The sequence below is a fragment of the Lagenorhynchus albirostris genome, chromosome 3 (assembly GCF_949774975.1).
Source record: "Lagenorhynchus albirostris chromosome 3, mLagAlb1.1, whole genome shotgun sequence".
Classification (NCBI taxonomy): domain Eukaryota; kingdom Metazoa; phylum Chordata; class Mammalia; order Artiodactyla; family Delphinidae; genus Lagenorhynchus; species Lagenorhynchus albirostris.
The window spans coordinates 38,065,834-38,073,915 of NC_083097.1; the positions used below are offsets into that span (position 1 = coordinate 38,065,834).

General features: G+C 37.2%; 1 pseudogene; it reads right to left on the minus strand.

Moving 5' to 3' along the window:
- Positions 1 to 5,234: 5,234 nt before the first annotated feature.
- On the minus strand, positions 5,235 to 6,046 carry LOC132518045 (peroxiredoxin-4-like; annotated as a pseudogene).
- Between the last annotated feature and the right edge of the window lie 2,036 nt (positions 6,047 to 8,082).

An 8,082-nucleotide genomic window follows, 5' to 3' on the forward strand; every position in this document is an offset into this window, starting at 1 on the left:
TGTACAGGTTTTTTGTGTGAACCTAAGTTTTAATTTCTCTGAGATAAATTCCTAGGAATGTGATTGCTGGGTCATATTTATTATTTTTAAGAAACTCTTACACCATCTTTCAGAGTGTCTGTACATTTCCACAAACAATATATGAGAGATTTCATTCTGTGCATCCTTGTTAGCATTTGGTGTTTTTGATATTCTTTATTTTAGCTGTTCTCATGTGTATGTAGTGATAGCTCATTGTGATCTTAATTTGTATTTCCATAATAACTAGTGATGTTGAACACCTTTGTATGTACTTATTTGCCATCTATATATCCTCTTCGGTGAAATGTTTCTTAATGCCTTTTGCTCATTTTCTAGTTCGATTGTTTTGTTTTTAGTGTGGAGTTTTGAGAATTCTTTATATATTCTAAATATGAGTCCTTTGTCAGATATGTGACTTGCAAATATTTTCACCCAGTGTGTAGTTTGTCTTTACATCCTTTTAAGAATGTCTTTTGCAGAGTAAAGGTTTATAATTTTGATGGTTTATAATTTACGAGTTTTTTCTTTTATGGATTGTTCTTTTGATGTCATTCCTACGTGCTCTTTACCAAGCCCTGGTTTCTGAAGATTTTCTCCTATTTTTCTCCCAAAGGATATATAGGTTATTTTTTTACCCTGTCATTCTTTTTTTTCTTGTGGTTTAAAAAAAAGTATGTAAATTCACCACCTTAACCATTTTTAAGTGTACAGCTTAGTAGTATTAGATATATTCACATTGTTGTTAAACAGATCTTCTGAACTTTTTCATCTTGCAGGACTAAAACTCTATACCCTCTAAATAACTCCTTTTTTCCCCTCCTCCCCAGCCCCTGGTAACCACCATTCTCCTTTGTTTCTGTGGACTTGACAACTTTAGATACCTCACAGAAGTGAAATCATACAGTGTTTGTCTTTTTTGTGATTGGTTTATTTCACTTAGCATAATTCCTCAAGGTTCATGTATGTTGTAGCAGGTAACAGGATTTCCTTCTCTTTTAAAGCTGAATAAATTCCATTGTATGACTCTACTGCATTTTGTTTATCCATTCATCTCTTAACAGATGTTTGCTTTGCTTCCACCTCTTGGCTATTGAGAATAGTGCTGTATGAACATGGATGTGGAAGATTTAGCTTTAAGCCTTGTAATGAAATTTGTGATCCATTTTGAGATATTTTTTGCATAACATGTGAGGTTTAAGATGAGGGTCATCTTTTTGGATAACCAATTCCTCCAGCAACATTTGTTGAAAAGACTCTTTGGCAGTACTTGTGTGGGAGTATTTCTGAATTCTTTATTCTATTCCATTGTTCTGTATGTCTGTCCTTCTGTCAGTACCACACAGTCTTGTGTAACAGTTGTATAATCTTGAAATTGAATGAAGCGATTCCTCCTTTATTCTGATTTTTCAAAATTGTTTCAGCTATTCTTTTTTCCTTTCCAAATAAATTTTAGAATAATTTTGCTTTATTTATTTATTATTTAATAATTATCTTCAGGAAAAAACCTTACTGGATTATGATAATTAAATCTGTATATCACTCTGGGGAAAACTGACATCTCTACTTTGTTGAGTCTTCCAATTTATAAACACCAAATGTCTATTCATTTAGATCTCCTTTGGTTTCTTTCTGTTTTGTGGATTTCAGCATAGGAGTCCTGTGCATGTCATGTTAGATTTATACATGTCTTTAATCTTTTTGATTTCTAGAGATTATACACGGTATCATATTCTTTTTTTTTTTTCGGTACGCGGGCTTCTCACTGTTGTCGCCTCTCCCGTTGCGGAGCACAGGCTTCGGACGCGCAGGCCCAGCGGCCATGGCTCATGGGACCAGCCGCTCCGCGGCATGTGGGATCTTCTCAGACTGGGGCACGAACCCGTGTCCCCTGTATCGGCAGGCGGACTCTCAACCACTGCGCCACCAGGGAAGCCCCGGTATCATATTCTTAACTTCAGTTTGAGTGGTCATTGCTTTTATATAGAACTACAATTAATCTTTGTATGTTTTACTTGGATCTTAAGACATTACTGAACTGTAAACTGTTAAATATCAGTTCTAGAAGTTTTTGGTATATTTCTTAGGATTTTTTATGTAGACCATCATGTCATCTGCAAATATGTACAGATTTATATCTTCCTTTCCAATCTGTGTGTCTTTTATTTCTTTTTCTTACCTTATTGAGCTTCCTGGAACTTCCTGTAATATGTAGACTAGCAGTGGGGATAGGAGACACCACTGCCTTGTTCCCAAACTTAAAAGGAAAGCTTTCCACTTTCACCATTAAGTATGATGTTAGTTATTGGATTGTGTAGATGTTCTTCATCAAGTTGAGGATGTTCCCCTCTGTTCCTCATTTTCTGAGTTTTTATCATGATTGGGTGTTGCATTTTGTCAAAGGCTTATTTTGCACCAATTGTTGATAATTGTGATTTATCTCCTTTACACTGATAATATGGTCGATTACAAGGATTGATTTTAAAATATTGAGCCAGTTTACATCCCTGGAATAAATTCCACTCCGTCATGGTATATAACTCTTTTTATATATTGCTAAGTTCCATTTGGTAATATATTTTTAAGGATTTTTGCTCTATATTCACAAGGGGTATTGGTCTATAGTTTTCTTTTGTACTATCTTTGGTTTTAGTGTAAGGGTAACACTGATTTCATAAAAATTATTGGGAAATGTTTGTTCCTCTTTTATTTTCTGAAACAAATTATGAAGAATTGGTGTTATTTTCTCTTTAAATGTTTGGTAGTATTCACCAGTGAAATCATTTGGGCCTGGAGATTTCCTTTTTGATATGTTTTAAATTATCAATTTAATTTCCCTAATAATTGTTGAGCAATTCTATTAACTTTTGTACATTGTGTGATTTGTTTGTGCGGTAATTGTGTCGTTTGTTCCATCTAAATTGTCAAAATTTATGTGGGCAGAGTTGTTCATGCTATATCTTTATTATCTTTTTAATGTCTGCAGGTTCTCTAATGATATTGCCTTGTTTCCTTCCTGATATTGGTAATTTCTGTCTTCTTTTTGCTTTGTCAGTCTTGCTGGAGGTTGTCAATTTTATTGACCTTTTCAAAGGACCAGATTTTTGTTTCATTGATTTTGTCTATTATTTGTACTTTCAATTTCATTGATTTATGTTCTTATATATATTATTCTTTTCCTTCTGCTTGCTTTGGATTTATTTTTTCTTTTTCTAGTTTCTTGGGGTGAGAGCTTAGATTGATTTGAGACTTTTCCTCTTTTCTAATGTAAGAATTTAATGTTATGAATGTCCCTGTCAGCATTGCAATAGCTGTATCCCATAAATTTGATGTTGTATTTTCATTTTCTTTCTGTTCAATGTATTTTTAAAATTTCCCTTGAGATTTCCTCTTTGACTCATAGGTTATTTACAAGTGTATTGTTTAACTTTCAAGTTTAGAGATTTCCTGTTTGCTTTCTGTTACTGATTTCTACTTTGATTCCATTTGGATGAAAAAATACTCTGACATTAGTTTTTGTTTTTTTTTTTAATTTGTTGATGTTTGGGTTATGATCCAAGCTATGATCTATCTTGGTATGTGTTCCATAGGCACATGTTCTGCTGTTTTGTGTTAGTGTTCCATATATGTAAATTAGATACTATTTGTTGATGGTGTTGTAATAGGGAAGAACAAATCCGACTCCATATTGGATCTGTTCTTTTTACTTTAACCTTGTGCTTTGTTGCCTGTGGTTAGTCATGCTGGCTCTGCAGCTTTTGTAAAAGAACATTGCCTAAAAAAAAAAAAAAAGAATGTTGCCTATAGCCTGAAATATATAGGAGCCCTATTCTCAGGGCTCTGACCTGTAAGAGTCCATTCATATAGAGATCAAACGTTGCAAAACAGAGTATAGCATGTGTTGGAGCTTTACAGGAACATCTTGACCTGACCTTCGTGGACAGCTGCAAGAACAAAGGGTTTCAACACCAAGAAGTTTGTAGCAACTAACCACTCTCCCCCCCTCCCCCCACCTTGCCTTTAAAAGTGCTTTGCTGCAGCCATTCAAGGAGTTCAGGGCTTTTTGGACACAAGCCACCTGTCTCCTTGTATGGCTCTGTAATAAACATTTCTCTGCTCCAAACTCTGACGTTTCATGTTTCAGTTTGTCCTCACTGTGTGGGGCACAAGAACTTGTATTTGGTAACAGTGTTGTTATTTTACATGCTTGCCATTTTTTCTGTCTAGTTGTTCTATCAGTTGAGAGAAGGATGTTGCAGTCTCCAACTGTAATTGTGGGTTTGTCTATTTCTTCTTTCAGTTCTATTAGTTTTGCTTCACATATTTTGCAACTCTGCTGTTTGGTCTACATTTGCTTGGTGGGTTGATTCTTTTACCATTATGAATTGTCCTTTTCTGTTAATGGTAATTATCTTTGCTCTGACAACCACTTCATTGGATAGTAATAGTCTCCACTCCTATTTCCTTTTTTTTTTTTTTTTTGCGGTACGCGGGCCTCTCACTGTTGTGGCCTCTCCCGTTGCGGAGCACAGGCTCCGGACGCGCAGGCCCAGCGGCCATAGCTCACGGGTCCAGCCGCTCCGTGGCACGTGGGATCCTCTCGGACTGGGGCACGAACCCGTGTCCCCTGCATCGGCAGGCGGACTCCCAACCACTGCGCCACCAGGGAAGCCCCCTATTTCCTTTTGATTAAAGTTTACATGGCATATATTTCCATCCTTTTACTTTACTGTTTTATCATTGTTTTCTTTTTCTTGCATTCCTGTGGGTTACTAGAACATTTTTTTACATTCCATTTTGATTTATCTATAATAGCTTTGTATATCTTTGTTAGTGGTTTCTCTAGGTATCATAATGCATAACTTATTACAATTTACTGATGTAGACATTTTACCAGTTTGAGTGTAGAAACTTTATCTTCTTTTATGTCCCTTTACACTCCCATTTATTATGTACACATATTAAATATTTCCTTTACATTTACATTATACTGACAACCAGATCAGTGTTGTAATTTTTGCTTTAACGTAAAAAATAATAGAGAAAATCAAGAGAAGAAAGTCTATTGTATTCACTGATATTTTTATTCTTTTCCATTGTTATTTCTCTCTTCATGATGTTCCAAAATTTCTTCTTTTATAATTGCTTTCTCTTCAGATAACTTTTTTTTTTTAATAAAATACTGAACTTTATTGAGAAGTTTCAAGCATCAAGAACTGAGGAAGTATTTTTTAGTTCAGTTTATCAAAATACTTCAGTTTTCCAGCTGGATCTGGGATTACTGTTTCACCACCAGGTTTCCAACCACCAGGGCAGACTTCTCCATGTTTATTAGTGTACAGGAATGCTTGAACCAAACACAGTGTCTCATCCACAAATCTACTCCCAGGAAGGTCATTCAGAGTAATCTGTTTTAGGATTCCTTTGTCATCAGTAATGAAGAGACCTCTAAGAGTGTGGCCTGAGTCTTCCAGATATACGCTCTAGTCCTCTGAGATCTGATGGTTCAAATCTGAAAGAAGTGGAATCCTTATTGGCCCAAGTCCTCCTTGTCTTCGAGGGGTATTAATCCAGGCCAAATGGGTAAACTGTGAATCGACAGAGCATGCTACCACTTCAGTGTTTATGGATCTGAATTCCTCAGTTCTATTACCAAAGAATAACTGATTTCAGTTGGACACACAAAGTGAAATCAAGTGGGTAGAAGAAAAAAAACAGGTATTTCCCACAATAGTCAGTTAACTTCCAGCTGCTTAAATTCTCCATTTATCACAGCTGTTCCTTCCTAATAAGGTGCTGGCTTGGAAATCTTGGCTTTGCTGAGGTGCAGGGAGTGTGTACCCACCAGGTACACTTGTCTACACGCATAGAAGTGGCACTCCTCTTCATGGGTTGGGGGCCTCTCCTCCACCTCCAAGACCCACAGAGCTTTGGCCGGCAGCAGGAACAGCAGCAGCAGCAGCAGCAGTAGCCTACGGCTCCAGCCAGGGGCCGAAGTGGTTGCCGGTAGCCACTGCAGCGCCTCCATGACCACGCGAGGGCAGTTGCACGTCCCTTGGCTCGAGCGCCACTTCGCCCGCCACCAGGCAGCTGCAACCGTGCACCCAATGCCCATGTGAGCTGAAGCACGGCGTTGCAAGACCTGCCCCGCCTCCTCATTCCCCCATCCCCTGGGCTCCCCACCCGGCCACATAGGTGTGAGCCCCGCCTGCTCACCCCCTGCAGAGAACTTTCTTTAGCCATTCTTTTAGGGTAGGTCTGATGGTGACAAAGTTTTTTAGCTGTCCCTCATTGATAATGTCTTGATTTCTACTTCATTATTGAAGGATCATTTCACCAGATATAGAACTTTGGATTTACAGTACTTTGAGCATTTGAAAAATGCTGTGACTCTTCTTTCTGTCCTTCATGGTTTTTGATAAGAAACCCACTGTCATTCAGTTTGTTTTTGTCCCAGCAGATAAGGTGTTTCTGTATTGCTGCTTTCAAGATTATTTATTTTTAGTTTTCACAACATGGATTACAGTGTGTCTTGGCATAGATTTCTTTGGGTTTATGGTGTGTTATTTGCACAGCTTCTTGAATCTGTAGGTTTATGTCACTTGCCAAATTTGGGGAAAGTTTCAGCCATTATTTATTTCTCGGAGTACATCTTCAGTGCTGCCATTTCCCTTCTCCTTCTGGGACTCCAGTAACACAAATGTTTATCTTTTGTTGTTATCCTACAGGTCCCTAAGGCTCTGTCATATTTTTTAGTCTAGATGACCTATGTTGTAGATTGGGCAATTTCTATTGTTGTCTTAAGTATGACTGATTTATCCTTCTATCATCTCCATCCTGCTGTTGAGCTTATCTACTGAGCTTTAAAAAAAAAATCAGTTATTGTATTTTTCAGTTCTAAAATTTCTATTTGGGTCTTCCTTATACCTTCTATTTATTTTCTGATACTTTTTATTTATTTGCTTTTTTTTCATTTGTTCATAAATGCTCACTGAAGGATTTTGATGATGGCTATTTTAAAATCATCATCAGATAATTATCTTTTCATCATGGTATTGGCATCTGTTGATTGTTTTTTCTTATTCAGCGAGACATTTTCATGATTTATGGTAAAACGAGTGAGGTTTTTATTGAAACCTGGATACTTCAGGTATTGTGAGACACTTTGGTGGGAAAAGGGGTACTTCACCTGGTTACTGTCAGGTAGAGTTGGAAATCCAAGTTCTTTTGCCTCCATTGACATCCAGGGAAGGAGGGGTACCTTGTCCCTCTAGGATGGAAGTGGGAATTCAGCCTTCCACTAGGAGTGGGAGAGGTGCCTTATTACCACCAGGTGGGTTAAAAGTCTCAGCTCCCCACTCAACTTTTGCTGCTGGTTGTGCATGGGGGAGCCACAGTGGTGGTGTTTGGCTGGAGAAGAATAGTTATTATCTAAATGTCTTTCTGCCTCGCTAGATTTTTCCTTTCCTGGTTCTTTGGCTAAAGAGAGGAGAGCTTTCTGTACCTGAACCCATTGGTTTTTCCAGGCTGTTGGCTTCTCTAGCACCTAGAATCAGGAATCTCATTGGTGTGTCATAACTTGTTTCCCAAAGTTCCTAGTTGATCTGCATTCTTGTCCTCACTTTTCAGAATATTTTACTGTAAATATTAAATATTTATTTAATAAGGCACAGATTGTTAGCTATACTTGGATGGAGGAACAGAGGAAAATATGTCAACTACGTCTTTCCAGACATGGATCTCCCCAATCATTTCTTCTTTTTTTTAATCTAGTCACTGCCCAAATACAATTACTCACTCCTTTTAAATTGGCCTCATATGCTTTACAACACAAACACTTCTTTATTAGCCGTTCATCATTTTAATATATATATTTAATTATTTCAATTAAAGTAAGAGTCAAGTGTAATACATAGTGAAATATGCTATTATTCTCCCTAATGTGTTTTTCTTTTTACCTTGACTGACTGGCAGGACCATTAAAATGCTCTGTTTGGAATATTGATTCTCTTTTGTAGCAGTAGACATTTTCATAGAATACAGATTTTGAAATATTTTGTAACT